Raw genomic sequence first — 22,184 nt, 5'->3', positions numbered from 1 at the left:
AGAACCACAGCAGTGGTAGGTCTAGGCTATAATACAATGGGATGCTTATCCTGGATATGGTGATTCGTACAGAACAAGGCCACATTAGTGCTTTGTCTGCCATATCATATCGTTGGTTCATTTTGAACTAACAGTCCACTAAAATGCCAAGATTACTTACATGTTTTCTTACCATGTCTCCTCCATCCTGATCTTATGCAGTTGATTTTAACATTCCTATTTAATTTCAATTTATTACCTTCAGTCTATTGTTCTAGATGTCTAGTCCATCAACTATCCCTCCCAGCTTTGTCTCATCAGAAAATTTATTGATTCATCCAACAGATATTTAGTAAATTTCTATGATGTACAAGGCTATCCATGACTTCATACAAGTTGCTGATTAAAAACTGTTGGACAGAAAAGCACTAAGGACAAATTCCTTGGGGATCTTGGTGGCTGTCCCAAGGTCTCAGTGGGATGGTGACCCACTAATCACCAGTTTTGATCTATTCAATGAACCATTTATAAATCCACCTTCCAATACTATCGTCTAGCTCACATCACTCCATCTTGTCCATGTCATCAAAAGCTTTGTTAAATGTCTTGCTGTAATTAAGGCATATCATAAGCATACATTTCCCTAATTGGGAAAAAACCAGGATCTATTCTTTTTTTTTTTTGGCTAGGCAGTGGGGTTAAGTGACTTGCCCAGGGTCACACAGCTAGTGTTATGTGTCTAAGGTTGGATTGGAACTCAGGTCCTCCTGAATCCAGGGCCGATGCTCTATCCACTGCGCCACCTAGCTGCCCCCATGATCTATTCTTGATGTACCTATGTAGTCTCATCATGATTAACCACTTCCGTTTTAAAATGCCACTTAATGGTTCCAGGATGTTCTAGAATCAATCTCTCTCTCTCTCTCTCTCTCTCTCTCTCTCTCTCTCTCTCTCTCTCTCTCTCTCTCTCTCCATTTGCCTGTTTCCAGTCCTGTGGCACATTTCCCATTCTCTACTGTTTTTCAAGATATTTGAATTCAAAGATCAGTGATAACATCTGCTACATTGTAATAAGTAGACTTGATTCTTGCCTTTATGTACTTAAATGATATAAGTCAACTGATAGTTTTTTATTATCTAAACATATGGCCACAATACTCCTGAGTAACCCCAACCAGATTAAAATGTAGGAAATGGGAAATATTTAACAAAATAAATAAAAATACAACAGAACACAGATAATGTTACTATGTGGTTTTCTAAGTCAATATTTTAGGGATTCATATGTACAGTTTGGTGTCTCCCATTTCTGTTTGAGTTTGATACCACTAGTCTGAGTCATTTGTGCAATATTAAGTCAGGTTCCCTGCATTTTGATTAGATTTGACTACCAAGAATAAATGAATAATAGCTACTATTTTAGTCATAATTTCATCAGGGATAACATTGTTCCTTGAATTCCAAATAATAATTATCTTTCTGAAAGTCCATATTCAAAAGTTACAAGCCACGTAGAAGGAACATCTGATTCTGTTTAGTTACATACTACCATTAGGGAATATAACAGTTTGCTACTCTTCTCTGTACCATGAGGGATGGCACTAGAGTAAATCCCAATTGTCAAGAAGCAGAATTCTCTTCCATGGTCACATTTCTTCACTAAAGGATCTTAACAAAAAGAAGGATGGAAGGAAATGGATTGGCAACCGAAAATCTAGAATAGAGAGAGTTTGGGAAAAATATACAAAACAACCCAAACTGTCAAGTGTCATTTCTTCTGGCCAAACTTAGAACTCATGATATTTTTAGGGAAGATTATAAAGAGAAATTAAGAAAAGACCCATTGGGAATATAATTTTAAAACATACATACACTTCCTGATTCTCCAATCAGCAGAAGAGATTGGGCTAATGTCAAGTGATGGAAGAGAAGTTCTTTACAGGTACAAATGGGTGTGGTAGGGTGTGGTGGGGAGCAGTAGGACTTGATTCTCAAACATTTACTGCAGGTACAATATGTACAGGCTGAAAAGTCACAGAGTGCTCTTGATATAACCCCAAGGCTAACTCACATTTCTTTTATTGCTTATGGCTGCTTCAATTCATTTTACTATTTCCTAAAGTATGGTGTTTTATGAAATGAAGGAATAACTTTTATATGTTTAAAATATAACAACATAGTATCAATTCTTTTTCTTCTTTTTCTTCTTTTAAAAATAGCTGTGGTCCCCCTCCCAATGCAGCATTACTCATTTGGGAGGCAGAACTTCTGGTAAAACAAGGAGCGTGCAACAATGGGATAGGAGGATTGGACTGGTCATTTAACACCATATTCTGAGATGTGAAACATTTTTACTTGAACTGTCATTATATAAAGGAGTGGTTTCATGTGTATTTAAAGATTTTCGTATTTTCAGAGGAGAAAAACTGAATTTTTCAGTCTTCATTCTTATCACCAGCTCCAGAGGCCTTTTCTCTCTACTCATTTTCCTTGAACTTTTTGCGGTATGTGACACTGTTGATTTTCTTCTTCAAACTCTCTCCGTTGGCTTCTCAGTCACTTTATACCTCTATTTCCCTCTGACCACTCTTTTCCTATCTGCTTTGTTGTACTCCTTTTTCCTATCATTTTCAAACAGTGGTTCCCCAGGCCTCGTTTCTCTCTCTTTTCCCCTTTTTATTCCCACCCTTCTTCCTAAATCTGCTTCTTCAGCCGTGACCCCTCATAAAGCTCTAGCCCCTATTTCTACCTGCCTATATCTCTATGTAGAGGCAGCTAGATGGCTCAGTGGCTAGAGTGCTAGGCCTGGAATTAGTAAGACTTGAGTTTAAATCTGGCCTCAGACACTTACTAGCTGTGTGATCCTGGGCAAGTCACTTAATCCACCAGAGAAGGAAATGGCAGACCACTCCAATATCTTTGCCAAGATGGGGTTATGAAGAGTCGGGCACAACTGAACAACTGAACAAAAACATCATCTGTTGCTTAAATATCTAATTCTTGACTTTCCCTTCAAGACCAGTTCCTCTTTCAGCTTCTCCTTTTTTGGTCAATGTCACCACCCTCCAAATAATGTCCCAGGCTTGAAGTCTTTTTGAACTCTTTCTTTTCTCTTCTGTGCTCTCTCTGTCTCCGTCTCTGTCTGTCTCTCTCTCCCTCTGTCTTTCTCTTTCTCTCTCTGTCTCAGTCTCTCTTTGTCTCTGTCTCTCTCACTCTCTCTCCTTTTGTCTCCAGGTAGCTAATCAAGTATTTTTTTCCCAATGTCTCAGATTAATTTCTCCTTAACAATCAGTCCACAAATATTTACTAAGTTCCTAATGTATGCCAAGCACTCTGGTAAATGCTGAAGTTACAAATGCAAAAAAGAAGACAGTCCTTGCCCTCAAAGAGCTTACAATCTAATGCAAAAAGACAACACAAATAAAGAAAGTTGAAAAGGGGGTAAAGGGAGGAAGAGGAGGTACCTGGCACTGGACAAAGGGATGACGAAGTCTAAAGTAGTGTAGCCAGTTGGGAAATGAAGATATGGGCCCTTCCTCAAATGGGGGTCCTCCCCCTCCATTCAGAGGGGTCCCAGAAGTGGAGGATACAGATGAAGTATGAATACCAGGACTTATCTTGCCGGATGATGAGTTTCCTGTGGGCACGATGAAGTCCAAAGTAGCATAGCTAAGTGTCATTACCTTGTTCCAAGTATTTATATTTCTTGCCTAAATAGAATAACCTCTTCCTTAGCCAATCTTTCTAACTCAGGTTTCATACCTTCCTAATACTTTTTTCACATCCTTCCAGATTAATCTTCATGGGGCTTCACTGAAGAAAGATTGTGTGAGAGAGGAGAGAGAGGACATGAGAAGCAGGAGGAGTAATTGTGAAGGATATTTGGAGGATTTATGAGAATTTTAAAGAAGGCTAGAGGTTGAATTAGGGGAAGAGAAATTTAGGAGGACTCAAGCTAAAAGACTTGAGTGAATTAAAAAGGAAAAAAATATTTGAAGTGAAGGAAGGAAAACAGTGTTTAGTAGTAGATAGAGCTTTAGACTGGGAGTCAGGAAGACCTGGGTTCTAATCTTGTTTCATTGAGCAGCTAGGTGGCACAGTGGACAGAGCACTGGCCCTGGATTCAGGAGGACCTGAGTTCAAATCTGGCCTCAGACACATAACACTTACTAGCTGTGTGATCCTGGGCGAGTCACTTAACCTCACTGCCTAGCCAAAACAAAACAAACAAAACAAAAAACAAAACAAAACAAATCTTGTTTCAGATAATTACTGAGCCACCCTGGGCAAATAACTTACAAAAATATAAACTGTCTAGATAAATAGGAGAGGAAATAGAATATCTAAGATAAGCCTATTTTAGTAAAAGAAATTGAACAGGCCATAAATGTGCTTCCTAAGAAAAAAGCATTAGGACTAGATGGATTTACAAGTGAATTTTACCAAATATTTAAAGATCAACTAACTCCAAAATTAAATTATTTGGAATAATAGGCAAGGAAGGAGTCCTACCAGACTCCTTTTATGAAACAAATATGGGGCTTCTACCTAAACCTAGGACAGCAAAAACAGAGAAAGAAAATTATAGACAAATTTCATTAACGAATATGAATATAAAAATCCTAAGTAAAATACTAACTAGGAGACTACAACAGTATGTCACAATGATTATACATTCTGTTCAAGTGACATTTATGCCAGGAACGCAGGGATGGTTTAACATAAGGAAAACTATTAATAAACAAATAAATAAATAAATAATAAAAAATGTATAAACATCAATAACAAAACCAATAGAAAACGTGATTTTCTCAATAGATGCAGAAAAAACTTTTTGACAAAATACAACACTCATTCCCATTAAGAACACTTGAAAGCATGCATATAACTAATGTATTGTTGGTGGAGTTGTGAGCTAATCCAACCATTTTGAAGAGTAATTTGGAACTATGCCCAAAGGGTTATAAAAATGTGCATACCCTTTGGCCCAACAATACCACTTCTAGGGCTGTATCCCAAAGAGATCATACAAATGGGAAAAGAACCCACATGTATAAAAATATTTATAGCAGCTCTTTCTGTGGTGGCAAAGAATTGGAAATTGAAGGGATGCCTGTCAATTGGGGAATGGCTGAGCAAGTTGTGGTATATGAGTGTAATGGAATACTAGTGTGCTATAAGAAGTGATGAGCAGATGGACTTCAGAAAAACCTGAAAAGACTTGTATGGACTGATGCTGAGTGAAGTGAGCAGAACCAGGAGAACATTGTACACAATAATAGCCACATTGTGTGATGACTAATTTTGATAGACATATCTCTTCTCAGCAATGCAAGGATCTAAGACGTATCTGAAAGTCTCATGATGGAAAATGCTATCCACATTCAGAGAAAGGACTATGGAGTTTGAATGCAGATCGAAGCATACTATTTGCCCTTTTTTTCTTCTTTCTTGTGGTTCCTCCTATTGGTTCTAGTTATTCTTTACAACATGACTAATGAGAAAATATGTTTAATAGGAATGTATATGTAGAGCCTATATCACATTGCACACTGTCTTGGGAAGGGAGGCAGGAAGGGAGAGGGAGAAAATTTAAAACTCAAAAGCTTATAGAAGTGATTGTTGAAAATTAAAATTTAATTAATAAAAATAAAATAAGATGACAGAGTAAATAAAAAAAAAGAAAGCATAAGTATAAATAGATTTTTCCTTAAAGTAATAAGAAGCACCTATCTAAAACCATTAGCAAGCATTATTTGTAATGGAGATAAACTAGAAGCCTTCCCATTAAGATCAGGAATAAAACACAGATGCCTATTATCACCAATATTATTCAATATTGTATGAGAAATACTAGCCATAGCAATAAGGGAAGAAAAAAGAAATTGAAGGAATCAGAATTGGCAATGAGGTGATATGACTACCTCTTTTTTGCATATAATATGATGATATACTTGGAAAATATTAGAGATTCAACTAAAAGGCTAATTGAAACAACTAAAAATTTTAGCAAAGTAGCAGGATATAAAATAAACCCACATAAATCATCGATATTTCTATATTGCCGACAAAACCCTGCAAAAAAAGATAGTTAGAGATACCCCATTTAAAATAACTGTAGACAACACAGAATCCCCGGGACCATACCTGCCAAGACAAACCCAGGACTTACATGAACATAATTATAAAATGCTTTTCATATAAATAAAGTCAGATTTAAATAATTGGAGAAATATTATTTGTTCATGGCTTGGCAGAGCCAGTATGATAAAAATGACAATTCTTCCTAAACTAATGTACTTATTTAGTGCCACTCCAATTAAATTATGAAAAAAAAATTATTGAACTAGGAAAAATAATAACAAAATTCATTTGGAAGGACAAAAGGTCAAGAATATGAAAGGAAGTAATAAAAAATGTGAAGGAAAGAAGTTTAGCAATAACAAATCTTAAACTATATTATAAGGCAATAATTATCAAAACTATCTGGTACTAGCTAAGAAATAGAAAAAATGGATCAGTGGTAAAGAATAGACACAGTAAATGATTATAGTAGCCTTGTGTTTGACAAATGTACAGATTTAAGCTTTTGTGGTAAGAATTCACTATTGATAAAAAAAAAATTGTTAGGAAAACTGGAAAGTAGTTTTGCAAAAATTAGGTATAGGCCATTCTCATGCCATTTACCAAGATAAGGTCAAAATGGGTACATGAGCTAGATATAAAGGGAGAAATCATAAGTAAATTAGAAGAACATGGAATATATTACCTATCAGACTTATAGATAGGAGAAAATTTTACAGATAAACAAGAAGTAGAGAGCATTGTGAGATGTGAAATGGATAATTCTAATTACACTAAATTTAAAAGGGTTTGTACAAATAAAAACAGTGTAGCTAAGATTATAAGGAAAGCAGAACATTAAGGGAAACATTAAGACAGTTTCTTGGATAAGGGTCTTGTATCTCAAATATATGGAGTACTTTGTTAAATTTATAAGAATATGAGTCATTCCCCAATTGATAAATGGTCAAAGGATATGAACAGGCAGTTTTGTGATAAAGAAATCAAAGCTATGTACAGTCATGTGAAAAAATGCTTGAAATCATTATTGATTAGAGAAGTGCAAATTAAATTGATAAAGAAATCAAAGCTATATACAGTCATGTAGAAAAAAATGCATTAAATCATTATTCTTTTTTTTTTTTTGGCTAGGCAAAGGGGTTAAGTGACTTGCCCAGGGTCACACAGCTGATAAGTGGTATGTGTCTGAGGCCAGATATGAACTCAGGTCCTTCTGAATCCAGGTCTGTTGCTCTATCCACTGCGCCACCTAGCTGCCCCACATTAAATCATTATTGATTAGAGAAGTGCAAATTAAAACAACTTTGAGATACCATCTTATACTTATCAGATTGGCTAAAACGATAAAAGGACAAAATGGCAAATGTTGGAGGGGGTATGGAAAAATTAGGGCACTAATATGTTGTTGGTAGAATTGTGAATTGATCCAACAATTTTGGAGAGCAATCTGGAATTATGCCCAAAGAGTTTTAAACCGTGCATACCCTTTCACCCAGCAATATCACTATTATTTCTGTTTCTAAGCTGATCAGGAAAAAATCTATATGTTCTAAAATATTTATAGCAACTTTCTCTGTGGTAGCAAAGAACTGGAAATTGAGAGGACACTCATCAGTTGGGGAATGGTTGAGCAAGTTGTGGCATATAATGGTGATAAAATACCACTGTGCTGTAAGAAATGACGAGCAGGTTGATTTTTAGAAAAACATGGAAAGATTTGCATGAAATAATGAAGAACCAAGAGAACGCTGTATACTGTAAAAGTAATATTATTCAAGGAGTAACTATTTAGAGTTATTCCAAGTTATCCCATAATTACTATAAATATTGGTTAATTGATTGATATAAATATTGTATTCTGTAATAATTATAAGTTATTCTATAATTAATTCTGAGTATTATAAATACTCAAATCACTTACAAAGGACCTATGAAGGAAAATGCTAACCACCCCCAGAGAAAGAACTGATGAATAGAAGTATAGATAGTATGGTTTTACATATATAGATAGATAGATAGAGATAGGTATTTATGTCTGTGTTATAATGTATTATATCTGTGTTAAATGGAGCCCTTCTCTAGTGAAGAGTGGGGAGGAAAGGGGGGAGGAAAGGAGGGGGAGAAGCAGTTTGGAAATTAAAGTGAAATAGAGAATAAATTAAATTTTAAAGAACACACACAAGAGAATGGGAGAAAGTTCAGAAAGGAACATAGGCAAGCAGGGCAGTTTTGTTACAATGGAATTAAACATGACGTACATTTTATTTTATTGTTATTTTATTTATTTATTTATTTTAGGCAATTGGGGTTAAGTGACTTGCCCAGGGTCACACAGCTGGTAAGTGTCAAGTGTTTGGTCTGAGGCCGGATTTGAACTCAGGTCCTCCTGACTTCAGGGCTGGTACTCTATTGCATCACCTAACTGCTCAGGAATAATAATACTTCAATGTAAATATAACAATTAAATTGCAAGCATTTGTTTAGTTCCTACTAAGTGCTAGGCACTGTATTAAGCACTAGAGATACAAAGAGAAAAAGGAAATGATCTACCTGAAGGGGCTTACATTCTACTAGAGCAGATATTCTTAACCTGTTGTCAAGGGACCCTAAAAGACCTGTGGATAGATTTCGGGAAGTCCAGGATGGAAAAAAAAAATTACGTCTTTGTTCTTACTAACTTCAAACTGAAATTGAGCAGTTCACCAATTGTTTGAAAATGTGGAAATGTGATTATTTGAAAATCCATAGGTTTTATGCCAAAGGGGTCCAGAAAAAAATTAAAAACCGGGGAGGTAGAGCCAAGATGGCGGTGTGAAAGCAGTGACTTGCTTGAGCTCTCCCCCAAAACCCCTCCAAATACCCATAAAAAAAATGGCTCTAAACAAATCCTAAAGCAGCAGAATCCACAAAAAGACATAATAAAACAAATTTCCAGCCCAAGACAGCCTGGATGGTTGATTCGAAAGGCATATCATGCAGGGTGGGGAGAGGACTCTCCTTCAGTGTGGGCCCTCAGGCCACAGCAAACCTGGAGCAGGCCTCAGAGGAATGAATCACAGGCAGCTGTGGTGGTTTCCAGACTCCTCAATCCAGGAGCACTGAAGACAACTTAGAAGGTCAGTGGGACAAGTCTGTTTTTTCCGTGAGAGAGGAGCTAGGTCAGAGCCAGTTCCAGAGTGCAGAGCGCAGAGTGCAGGATGCAGGAGCCGGGGTAGTGGTTGCGTCCTGAGCTTCTGGCCCACAGACTGAGGAGGAATCAAGTGGCTGATCTAGAGGAGGACTACAGTGATCTCTTTGCTGGTGCAGAGGCAGGAATCTCTTGTTTTGCCCGTGCTTGGATCTGGGTCACAGTAGTTCTAGGTGGCGGTCTTGGGGTGAGGAGAAGCACTGGTGCAGTGGAGCTTGTAGTGGCTGTGGAGAGAAAACTCTCCTCACAGTTCCAAGAGAGAAAAGACTGCTTGTGGCCGGTCACTCAAAGACCAGAGCACAGGCCAAGAAAAGAGTAAACACCTCGACCCTTATCATACCACCTTGGAAGAACTGAAAATTTACAAGTCCCTAGAAGTATCCCTGAAAACAGCTATACAAAACCCCAAACAAAGCTTGGGACAGTACATTCTCTACATTGGAAGCAGACTTTTACCTTAACAAAGAGTTTAAAACTCAAGTAGTTGGCTGGGATCATAAGCAAACCTCCAAAAAGAGTCAGACTATATTATCTTACTTTGGTGACAAAGAAGATCAAAACATACAACCAGAAGAAGACAACAAAGTCAAAGCTCCCACATCCAAAGCCTCCAAGAAAAATATGAATCTGTTCCAGGCCTTGGAAGAGCTCAAAAGGGATTTTGAGAAGCAAGTAAGAGAAGTAGAGGAAAAACTGGGAAGAGAAATGAAAGTGATGCAAGAAAATCATGAAAAACAAGTCAACAGCTTGCTAAAGGAGACCCAAAAAAATACTGAAGAAAATAACACCTTAAAAAATAGCCTAACCCAAATGGCAAAAGAGGTCCAAAAAGCCAATGAGGAGAAGAATGCCCTAAAAAGCAAAATTGGCCAAATGGAAAAGGAAGTCCAAAAGCTTACTGAAGAAAATACTTCCTTAAAAATTAGAATAGAGCAATTGGAAGCTAGTGACTTTATGAGAAATCAAGACACAGTAGAACAAATCCAAAAGAATGAAAAATTAGAAAACAATGTGAAATATCTCATTGGAAAAACAACTGACCTGGAAAATAGATCCAGGAGAGAGAATTTAAAAATTATTGGACTATCTGAAAGCCATGAAAGGGCAGCTAGGTGGCACAGTGGATAGAGCACCGGCCTTGAAATCAGGAGGACCAGAGTTCAAATCTGGTCTCAGACCAAACACTTGACACTCACTAGCTGTGTGACCCTGGGCAAGTCATTTAACCCCAATTGCCTTAAAAAAAAAGAGCCTAGATATCATCTTTCAAGAAATTATCAAGGAAAACTGCCCTGATATTTTAGACCCAGAGGGCAAAATAGAAGTTGAAAGAATCTACCAATCTCCCCCTGAAAGAGATCCCCAAAGGAAAACTCCTAGGAATATTGTAGCCAAATTCCAGAGTTCCCAGGTCAAGGAGAAAATATTGCAAGCAGCCAGAAAGAAACAATTCAAGTATGGTGGAAACACAATCAGGATAACACAAGATTTAGCAGCTTCTACATTAAGGGACTGGAGGGCATGGAATATAATATTCCGGAGGGCAAAGGAGATAGGATTACAACCAAGAATCACCTACCCAGCAAAACTGAGTATAATCCTTCAGGGGAAAAAATGGTCATTCAGTGAAATAGAGGACTTTCAAGCATTCTTGATGAAAAGACCAGAGCTGAATAGAAAATTTAACTTTCAAATACAAGACTCAGGTGGAACATGAAGAGGTAAACAGGAAAGAGAAATCATAAGAGACTTATTAAGGCTGAACTGTTTACATCCTGCATGGAAAGATGATATTTATAACTCATGAGACCTTTGTCAGTATTAGGGTAGTGGGAAGGGAAAAAATTATATGTATGTATAGATAGATAGATAGATAGATAGAGGGCACAGGGTGAGTTGAAGATGAAGGGGTGATATCTGGAGAGTAAAATTAAGGTGTGAGAGAGGATTGTACTAGGAGAAGGAGAAAGGGAGAGGTAGAATGGGGTATATTATCTCGCACAAAACAGACAAGAAAAGGTTCTTACAGTGGTGGGGAAACGGGAAGGTGAGAGGAAATGAGGAAATCTTATTCTCATAGGATTTGGCTTAAGGAGGGAATAACATACACACTCAATTGGGTATGGAAATCTGTCTTACCCTACAGGAAAATAGGGGAGGAAGGGGACAAGAGAGCAGGGGATGATAGAGAGAGGGCAGATTGGGAAAGGGGTAATCAGAAGTACTTCTGAGGAGGGACAGGGTCAAAAGAAAGAATAGAATAAATGGGAGGGCAGGATAGGATTAAGGGAAATAGAGTTTTTCACAACATGTCTACTATGGAAGTGTTTTGCATAACTGCACATGTATGGCCTGTATTGAGTTGCTTGCCTTTTCATTGAGGGTGGGTGGGGTGGGAGGAAGGGAGAAAATTTGGAACCTGAAGTTTTAAAAACACATGTTTAAAAAAAAATGTTTACACATGCAACTGGGAACTAAGAAATACAGGAAATAAGAAATACAGAAATCTATCCTGCCCTACAGGAAAATAGAAGGGGAAGGGGATAAGAGAAGGGGGGTAGAGATAGAAGGGAGGGCAGACTAGGGGAAGGGGTATTCAGAATGCATGCCATCTTGGGGTGGGGGGAGGGGAAAGATGGGGTGAAAATTTTGAATTTAAAATCTTGTGGAAGTAAATGTTGAAAACTAAAAATAAATAAATTTATATATAAAAAAAGTTAAAAACCCCTGTAGTAGGGAAAACAATATGGATGTAAGTGGCTGGCTAGAGCAAGTGTTAAAGGTTTACTATAGGCCATACATAATTGTGTATAATATGCATACAGAGCAAATACAGAGTAATTTGGGGGAGGGTTAGAGCATTGAAAATGAGGTTCAGGAGATCAAATAACTACATAACAGTTATATAACCCACTTCACTGCATTGTCACAAGGACAGCACTTTGTAAACCTTAAAAAGTAATATAATGTTTTATACAAACAGGTTACACAGTGCCTGGAACGTAGTTAGCACTTAATAATGCTTCGTCTTTCAATAAATGAGTTATTATTATAGCAGGATTCATGACAGTAGACAGAGTGCTGGGCCTCGAGTCAGGAAGACCTGAGTTCAGATCTGGCCTCAGATACTTACTAGCTGTATGACCCTTCAGGAGTCACTTAACCGGTTTGCCTGAATTTTCTCATCTGTAAAATGAGCTGGAGAAAGAAATGGCAAACTAATCCAATATCTTTTTCAAGAAAACCCCAAATGGGCTCACAAAGAGTTGAACACAACTGAAAGGACTGAACAACAACCAAAAGCTTGGTTTGGTGTTACTTGACTTCATGTCTGAATCCACTTACATTCCCCTAGGCTTATTGGTAGAGGTGGGAGAATTGGAATGCTCTGCTCTTCATTGCCACTTCCAGTTTCTCTTCCTACCTTCATCACTCAGTAACCTTTCCTCCTTTGAAGTTAATGTTCACCTCTACCACCCAGTCAAGATTCCAGTAACTGTCATTTACGCATCCACCCACCGACCCACATCCCCCAGCCCAGGACACTCCCCTTCTTTCTTCAGTAAGTTATGTACATGGCTCACAATTTTTATCTCTTCCTTAACTCCTGTCCTTCCATTAAGGGGACTTTAATATACATATTGACTCTTCCTCAAACATCTTACCCGGTCAATACCTCAACTTACTCACCTCTCATGAGCTCCTCCTCCACTTAATCTCAGTCACACACAAAGATGGTCATACCCTTGACCTTGTCATCAACCACATGTTCAAGAATTCCCGAATTCCCTAATCTCACTGTAATCTATTGGCTTTCTACCTCTCTCTCTGTCTTCCTTTACCTACCCTTATTTTTCACCCACATCAAGACCTCCAATCCTTTGACCCCTTAATTTTCTCCCAGGCCATGTCTCCTGCAATAGTCATTCTCTCCTTTTTTCCTCCATTCTTGACCTCTACAACTTTAAACTGTACTCTTAAGTCCCTACCCTCCTTATCATATTGCTGATTGTACCCTGCCAAGCCGCAGTGTTGGGTCCCTCATACCGTTCTCCACCTTTGTACTGCTGAATGAAGGTGGAGAAAATCAATTCTGATTAAGTCCACTACAAATTTGTGTTACACAACCTTAACTGGGCCTTCATCGCTGCTAGATAATCCTACTGTATCTCCCTCATCAACTCACTATCCTCCTCTCCATAGCAGCTCTTTTAAACCTTTTCATCCCCCTCAAACCTCCCATGGTTCTCCTTCCCTCCACCCTCTCACCTGAGATCCTTGCCTCTTATTTTACAGAAAAAAAGGAAGTCATTCAATGCGAGCTTCTTCTTCTCCCCTCTTCTTCATCTAATTTCGCACGTATTCCTGCTGCCACTATCTCCTTCTTCGCCCTTGCCCCACATGATAAGGTGTCCTTACTCCTTACCAAAGCTAATCCCTCTACCTGCTTAAACAATCCCATTCCTTCCCTTCTCCTCCAACAAATTGCCTTCTCTGTTATCCCCCCTCTATCATTTATTTTCAATCTCTTCTTGTCTACTGGCTGTTTCCATACTTCCTACAAACATTTCCATTTATAAAAATAAATTTGAATTTTTCTACTTGGTCCCAGAGAATAGAATTAGTAATAATAGGTTTAAGTTGCAAAGATTCAGATTGTTGGTTTACATAAGGAAAAACTTCTTACCAGTTAGATCTGTTCCTAGATCCAGTTGCCTTAGGAGGGATGGAGTTACTTTTACCAGTGATTTTCGAGGGATGATTGAATGATCTCTTGTTGAAGAGACTGTTGAACGGATTCTCTGTTAGGTACAGGTTGGGCTAGATGGCTTCTGTGATCCCTTCTAACAAATAGATTCCGTGATCTTGAAGGTAGTCCTTTCCCATCTACAGAAATTCCTGTTTGTTTGGTCAAAATGTCAACACCTATTTATAACTTACCTACTAGATGACAGGCACTCTGCTAAGCACTGGGTATACAAAGAAAAGCAAAAACAAGGTCCCTGTCCTCCAGGTGTCACATTATTCCCTTTCTTGAAGTACTTTCTCTAATATTGTTCCCTGTGGTTCTCAAAATATTCTCCCCTCTTTCCATCCCAACCTTTTGGTTTAAAACCTTATAAAATGTATTTTAAGAGTCAAATAAGTGGTAGGGACTATAGATGAGCAACATTACAATATTTTTTTCTATATGTTGGTTAGTTTTGTTGAACTGTTTTTTCTCCTTTTTATTCTTTGTTACAAGGAATTCCTCCCTGGGAAAAGGGGGAAGGGAAAGAGTAGGTAATACAAAATAAAATGTATTAATAAAATTTTATTTTAAAAAATCAAATCTGTAAACCACTAACGAATAGGAAAGTGCAAATTAAAACAACTCTGAGGTTACTCCTCACACCCATCAGAATGACAAAGTAGATCAAAAAAAGGCTATAGGAAATAGGTACATTAATGTGTTGTTAGTGGAACAATGAATTGGTCTGGCCATTCTGGAAAGCCATTTGGAACTATGACCAAAAAGCTACTAAACTCTGCATATTCTTTGATGCAGCAGTACCAGAAGCAGGCCTATGCTACAAAGAGATCAGAGAAAGAGGTATAAAAATATTTATAGAAGTTTTTTTGTAATATTAAGGAACTGGAAGCAAAGGAGGTGTCCGTCAGTTGGAGAATGGCTGAATAATCATGGCATATAAGTCTAACTATTGTGCTATAAGAAATGTAAGGATGGTTTCAGAGAAACCTGGGAAGTCTGTATAAACCAATATACACTAAAGTAAGCAGAACCAAAACAATTTATATGATGACAATGTAAAGACAGACAACTTTGAACGACTTAAGAACTCTGCTGGAAATAATGAGCAACCATAGTTTCAGAGGACAAATAATGAAGCATGCTGCAGGCCTCTTGACAGAGACATGGTGGACTCAGGGTGCAAAATAAAACACATAATTGAAATGAATGTACGTAGTCAAGGAAAACAAATTTCTGAATTGGCTTGAGTATGTATATTTGTTACAACGGTTTGGTTTTTCTTCAATTTGGAGGGTAGAAGGTAGAAAAGAAAAAATGCATTAATTATCAATAATGCATTAATTAGCCAAAGTTAATTGATAAAAAATAAAATTTCAAAAAAGTCAAATCCATGCTTCTTAATTCCTCTTTGTCCTTCTACTCATTTACCCCTTCAGAGAACCTGAAGTCACATCAAGTGTGTTGCCTTTCTTCAATACGTCCAATTTCTTAACAGTCTTTTATTTTGGATTCTTCTAATTTGCCCAAGAGTTAAAATTTGACTAACTAGTCTGTATATCTCAAGGCCCATTAGGAGCCAATACAAAATAACCTCCAATTTATGGAGAATCCCAGTTCAGGGCTACAGTACGTGCTTGATATCACACACCCACCAAAGAAAAGTGAAGTGTAATAGAGATTTGTAGCATTTTAGAGCTGGAAGGGACTTTTGGAATCAACAAGTCCAGTTGTCTCATTCTCTGATTTTATAGAGGCGACTACCACCTGCCCATTCTTTCCATCTCTTTGTTTGCCTTATGTAACACTTCCTAGGGAAGCATGTTGTTAGTACAGTATAGAACCAGAAAAAATCACCCCACATCTCAAGGACTAAGCACATTATTCTTTAATTAGCGAGTTGGTCTGCATTCAAGATTAAGCTCAGTTAAATGGACACCCTGTGAACTTATTATTCTATAATTTACTAAACCTTTCTTTTATGTGTTCTGCTTCCTATCAGGTTTTTTTTTTCAGTCTATGTGTAACAGCATTCCGATTTTTCATGGCCACCTTTATCAATGAAGGTGTTTCATTTGCCTTTGCTTAACTTGCTGAGAACCTGGATTGTAAAATATTTTCAGGTAAAACCCTACACTATAACCTTTGACTGTAGTTTGACTTATTAGTTTGGATGACACTGCAGATTTCACCTGGAGTCATCCAGCTAAATATAACAAAGAATCAGTTCACACTCTTGAAATGAGCAGAGCCAGAACATCATACACAATCACAGCCATATTGTGCAATGACTGACTTTGATAGACTCAGCTCTTCTCAGCAATGTGAGGGTCTAAGACAACTCCAAAAGACTCACAATGGAGAATGCTATCCACATCCAGAGAAAGAACTATAGAGTCTGAATGCAGATGGAAGCATAGTATTTGCTCTCCTTTTCTTTTGTTGTTCTGTTTTGTTTCTTTTTTCTCATGGTTCCTCCCATTAGTTCTAATTCTTCTTCACATCCTGACTAATGTGAAAATGTGCTTAATATGAATGTATAAGTAGAGCCTATATTAGATTGCACACCACCTTGGGGAGGGGGAAGAAGAGGAAGGGGGAGAAAATTTAAAACTCAAAATCTTATGGAAGTGAATGTTGAAAACTAAAAATAAATAAAGTAATTATTTTTTAAAAAATCATTTTACTCTCTTATCTCAAGTCCGGGAAATTTAGTGGGAGGTTATGCTGGGGGTGCGATGGGGCATAGAAGAGACTTCTCTATGTACTACAGGATGGCTGAGTATTCTGTAGATTTTAGCAGACTATTCACAGAATTCTGTGTGGTTTATTCATGTAATCAACTACAAATCTCCCCAGATCCACCACAAAATATCTAATAGGGCTAATCCTTCAGATTTTTTATCCTCTTTTCAGATAATTCTCTTGCTTATTCAAGAAGCAGTCAGAGTGATGACAACTTTACCTTTCTGCTATTTCAGGGGTAATGAAACAGTCCCTCTGTCCCTGCAAAATTTCTTTTGCCAATTCGGTGTATTCTGAAATTTTACCATTGGAACTTTAATTGCTTTAGCATAAGACTTTTTAACCTTTTAAAAATATAAATTCCCACACTTTACACCTTTTGATTGAATTTCTTTTTTTTTTCATATAAGTCTTTGGTCTTTTAAAAAATATAAATTTCTACGCTTTAAAGGTTTTGATAAGGAGTGAGCATGATCACTCTGGGGTCTAGGGAAGGAAAGCCTGCCACTGAGGAAGAGGGAGGGAGGAAAAGGCCAATATACTGACAGGTAGAAATACCAAAGACAGCCCTCTTCTGCTTCACAGTGTCACCTAAAAGCATTAGGGAAAAAGAATGACAGAATCCTGAAGGCATTATAGAAACAACATGCTCCAGAAGGAAATTTCTAGACCACAAGTACCTGTCTACATAAGGAAAGGCTTGAGGATGCCAGCTAGAAGACATTCTGGGTTATCACCATCATTATTGACTTTAACCACCGTGGTCTTTTTAAAGACATTAACACGTCAGTTGATGAAGATGTGGAGAGGAAAAAGATCATAGATTTCTCTGCCAGGCAAGAAGTTTTGCATTCATATTCAGACCCTGACCAATCTGGTATTTGCGTACTCCTCACTGGTCTGCCACTCTGTATATCTACAAGAGACAGAACAAAAAGACAATAGGATTAAACAGGAAAAGGAGAGCGGCTGATTACTTAAAGGAAAGTGCCAGTCTCCTTCAAGGACTCAAACATTTAATACCAATGCCTTATTGAAATTGTTGTATGGTTATAGAGGCATGGAACATGTCAGTATTCAAAAAATAGAAAATGACAATATCATGCAGAGGTCAGTGGTGGATGCAATCAGCTTGCAATATGTAATCAATAAGGAGCTTTGAAGAGGAACAAGAACAAAAGCTATCATTAGGGAAATGTGTAATTAATAAGGAAGATTGTTGAAGGTGATGGACCTCATGATGTCAGGAGAAAGTGAGGAAGACCACTCACATATTGGGCATTCCTCAGCTCTGCCCTTCCCTATCCAGGGATGAACTTATGGGAAGATATGGACAAGAGTTGTGGGGCATGGGCAGGCAGGGATGGGATACAAGCTGCATTGTTGGAGGGAATATTGACATTGATGAGGTCACACACAGGGCACTCTTGATAATAGCGTTAACACAAGTTCATCAAAAACTGAAAGTTATGGCTCTCACTCCACTAATTTTTGGCATCTCAATGATAGGCATAAACGCTGGTACAAATATTCACTTGTTTTCAGTCTAGTGGGAAATATATTTGGTTTCCTTCTCTTTAGTTTCTCATTTTGGGGTATTTATTTTAGACAGAAAGTTCTGAATTTAGACTTAATTAATCCTAAAGTCAAAGTTGGGTTCTTTACCTCACCTTAGATTGATATGTATCTCTTAACTGGTGTCTTTGTGATTAAGGCAAGATTTAGTTTACTGGAAACATTTGGGTAACAAAAACAGCAGATTATGTCTGAGGATAGACAGTTATTTGGAGGGAAAGTTGGGGAAAGAGCTGACCTTTTCTTGGGACTTCCCTCAGTTTAGATGCTCCTCTCAGCGATGCCTAAAGAGCCAAAAAATGTCCTAAATACCTCTCTTCCCTTCAATAGCCCAGTCTTCTATTTGGTCCAGTGTCTCAAATCCAAATGCTCAGAATCTTTTCTTCCCCTACTTTGAGAAATGTCTCCCTAACCTACAAAGTACTCAGGGTATGAATCAGTCTCACACATAATGGCTTTGATTGATTCAAGGAGGTTTACAGGCCTTGTTCACACTTAGTTCTGGCTGCCTGATTCAATTTTTTAAAAAGTTTCTCCACTTAGTTAAGGCACAAGAGCCTTGACTTGCTTGAGAACTATCAACTGTGTTGTTACAAAGAGCAGATAAGGAAATGCAGCTAATGAAGGAATCATAAAACCAAACTATTGAGATTTCCTTTATATTGGAATGCCATTTGCCCAAGTCTCACAAACTTACACTCACTCCTTCCTTTGGTTTTTGTAAAGCCAAGGGATCTAGTTTGGATGTCCACTCTACTTCTTTGTTAAATCATTATCTTTCATCATCTTCTAGCTACTGGCTCATGCAGTTTCTTTCTAATTACCTCATCTGCCAAGATCCTTAGCTTTAAATGTCTTCTGTCTGACCTCCCACCTGGGTCCAACTTACAGGGGCCATGAGGTACATTTAAATAACATTTTTTTCACCATCCTAAAGGCCAGATTTACTGTTCTTTGTGAAAATACAAAGAGGCAAGAGCCCCCCAGGAAAAAGAGATTGCAATAGATTCTATGCACGTTGGCATTATGTATTCAAATAGTCACCTAATTGGGTCCAAATTTCACCCACTGAGTTATTATTTATTGAATGTTCTTTCTCCAAGGACCTGTGGAGAGTAACTGTAAACTACTATAGTCTAGGTTCTCTGGTCCTTGGGGAAGTTGGAAAGGCTATATTTGAATACCTCACGTGTCTACGTCAAAGTCAGGAAGAAATGTGCAAACTATGAATCAGTGCAGCTAAGCCCTGCTATCAGCAAAAGCATGTGGAGGTACAGTCCTATAATCATTAATTCTAAATGTTCTGTTCTTTTCTTGAATTCTCATTTTGGCTTTTGTTATTCTTTTTAATATCTCTAGGCAATTTTTGAAAAATAAGAATAAGGTAAATCCAACTAGGTAGTGCCAGGATAGAGTTGCTAGTCCTGGAGTCAGGAAGACCTGAGTTCAAATGTTGACCTCAGATACTTACTAGCTATGTGAGCCTGGGCAAGTAACTTAACCTTGTTTGCCTCAGTTTTCTCAGGTATAAAATGAACTGGAGAAAAAAATGGCAAACCACTCCAGTACCTTCGCCAAGAAAACTCCAAATGGGGGTATCATCACCCTTCCCTTTGCTTTCCCCCCAACTAACCTCACTCTGCCCCTTGAAGGTTCTGAGATCCCCTACAGTGGTACACTTCCTAACTAAATAACATGCCTTCTTCCCTCCCTCCTGCTTTAGTTCCTGCCCTCAAGGAATTGGTAGCCTAGTTGGTAAACACACAGATAACAATAATATGTTAGAATGTGGTACATGCATAGGAGAATGAAGAAAGATTGAAGGGGAGAGGGAACAGGGACTTTGTAGCTCCCCAGTACTCAGCAAAATGCTCTACACATAGGAAACACTAAACATTTATTGAATTGGCTCACCTTTCTCTGCAATTAAAATTTACTATCCTTTGGCCCATTCTCTTCGGGCTCTTATGTAACAACAGTTATTAATACGATAGCATTTATGGTAGCTCACAAATTTATCATACTTCAAAGCTTACAAAATATTCTCAAAGCATTTAATTTGATTCCCTACAATTGTTCCGGGAGATGTTACTACAGGTATTATGATTCTCATTTTGCAAACAAGGAAACTGAAGCTCAGAGGTGGAAACTGGCGCACCAGTAAAACCCACAGCCAGTAAGAGTCCCTCATCTCCATCTCCCTGCCTTCCCAGTGATGAGGAAGCACTCTTACCCTCTCCTCTGACCTTGGAAATCCCTGGCCTCTTTCAGCACTCAACATGAGCACCACTTTTTTGCATGAGGTTTTTCCCAATTCCTCCAGCTGCTAGGGCCTTACTGTGCAAACAACCTTGTGTCTATTTTTCATACCTCTCTGTGTATATGTAATTTCCTCTGATTTGTCACATTTTTTCTTTAAATTTGCCATTTAGCACAGTGTCTGGTACGTAGTAGGTATTTGATGAATGTTTTTTGATTGATTGGTCCCTGCTAATCTGTTAGCTGCTAGTAAATTATTTGCCCTTCCTGTGTCCTTGAGGTCAGGTGCCAAGTATTTATCTTTGAATTTCCCTATACACCAAGCATGATATGGTAAGACATATAGAAGAAGCTTAGTCATGTTGTTGAATGAAGAAATGAATAGCAACTAATTAAATTAAAATGCACATTACAGTAACTTCATTCATTCATTCATTCAACAAACAGTTGTTGTGATCTACCAAATGCCATCATTTAAGCATTTTTAGTTCCTCATAGACTGAGGGCTAAAAGGAACCTTAGAGTCATTGAGTCTGATCCCCTCATTTTGTGGATGAGGAAACTGAAGTTTAGAGAAATGAAGTGACTTGTTTAGGGTCACAGGATGAATCTCTGGGGTGGGATTGGAATCTAGGTGTTACTGATTCCAAGTCCAGCATTCTATTCAATACATTGGTCCTAAGCAGGTCTGTGCTCTTGTGACTCATGAAATTAGGACATGGGTTCAAGGATTTTTACCATACTACCTTAGCTGTCCAACCTAGAATAAGGAAGGAGGGAGGGAAGGACTAGGGAATGCTGGTCTGCTTAGGGCCATTCTGTATCATAAGTCTGTGATTCATTTTGTGATTTCAGATCTTGATCCAATCCCAGGGAAAAGCCCAGTATTTTCATGTATTTATGATCTCATCATTATGGGTGTTCCCTTCATCAATATAGATCGCTAGCCGTCTATGTCTTTGACTCATGTTTCACTTCCCCAGTAAATTAGAGGATCATAGTTCTAGAATTAGAAGGGCCCCCCAGAAGTCATTGAGTCTAACCACTTTATTTTACGGATTAGGAAATTGAGGTCTAGTGATATTAAGTGACTTGACCAAGGTCACATATCAAGTACATATCTGAGAAAGGATTTAAACATAGGCATGCCTGATTTAAGGTCCAGTGCTCTGTTAGTTGCATCATCAGGTAGCTCTCCAAAAAGGATTTATCCGAAAAGCTGAAGGATGACCTCTGGGTCTATTTTTAAAGAACATTTTGTGAATACCATTGTAGTGTTTGGAGTGTTTGCCCACTCTCCCTTGCTCTTGCTGCATGAATGATCCACTTTTTCTGATCATCCATTTCTTTGATAATATGTTTTATGTCTGAGTCATCATCATCATATGCTCTAGCTAAGTTACCCCTACTAGGCAGATCTTCATTGCCCTTTAAATTATCTATAAATTTAATTCCTTGGAGTTCATGGTTTTCTATGATTCTTATCAGTTTGAGAACCCTGGTGTTAAAAAATATATGCTTGTCTGTTGCAAAATTCAATCTAGTCAGTCAGTAAGCACCTACTATGTGCCAGGCACTGTGTTAAATGCTGGAGTTACAAGGAAA

The sequence above is a fragment of the Phascolarctos cinereus genome, unplaced genomic scaffold (assembly GCF_003287225.1).
Source record: "Phascolarctos cinereus isolate Bilbo 61053 unplaced genomic scaffold, phaCin_HiC Scaffold_1;HRSCAF=81, whole genome shotgun sequence".
In the NCBI taxonomy this organism is placed as follows: Eukaryota; Metazoa; Chordata; class Mammalia; order Diprotodontia; family Phascolarctidae; genus Phascolarctos; species Phascolarctos cinereus.
The sequence above is the reverse complement of the archived record's forward strand: the minus strand, read 5'-3'. Positions refer to the sequence as shown.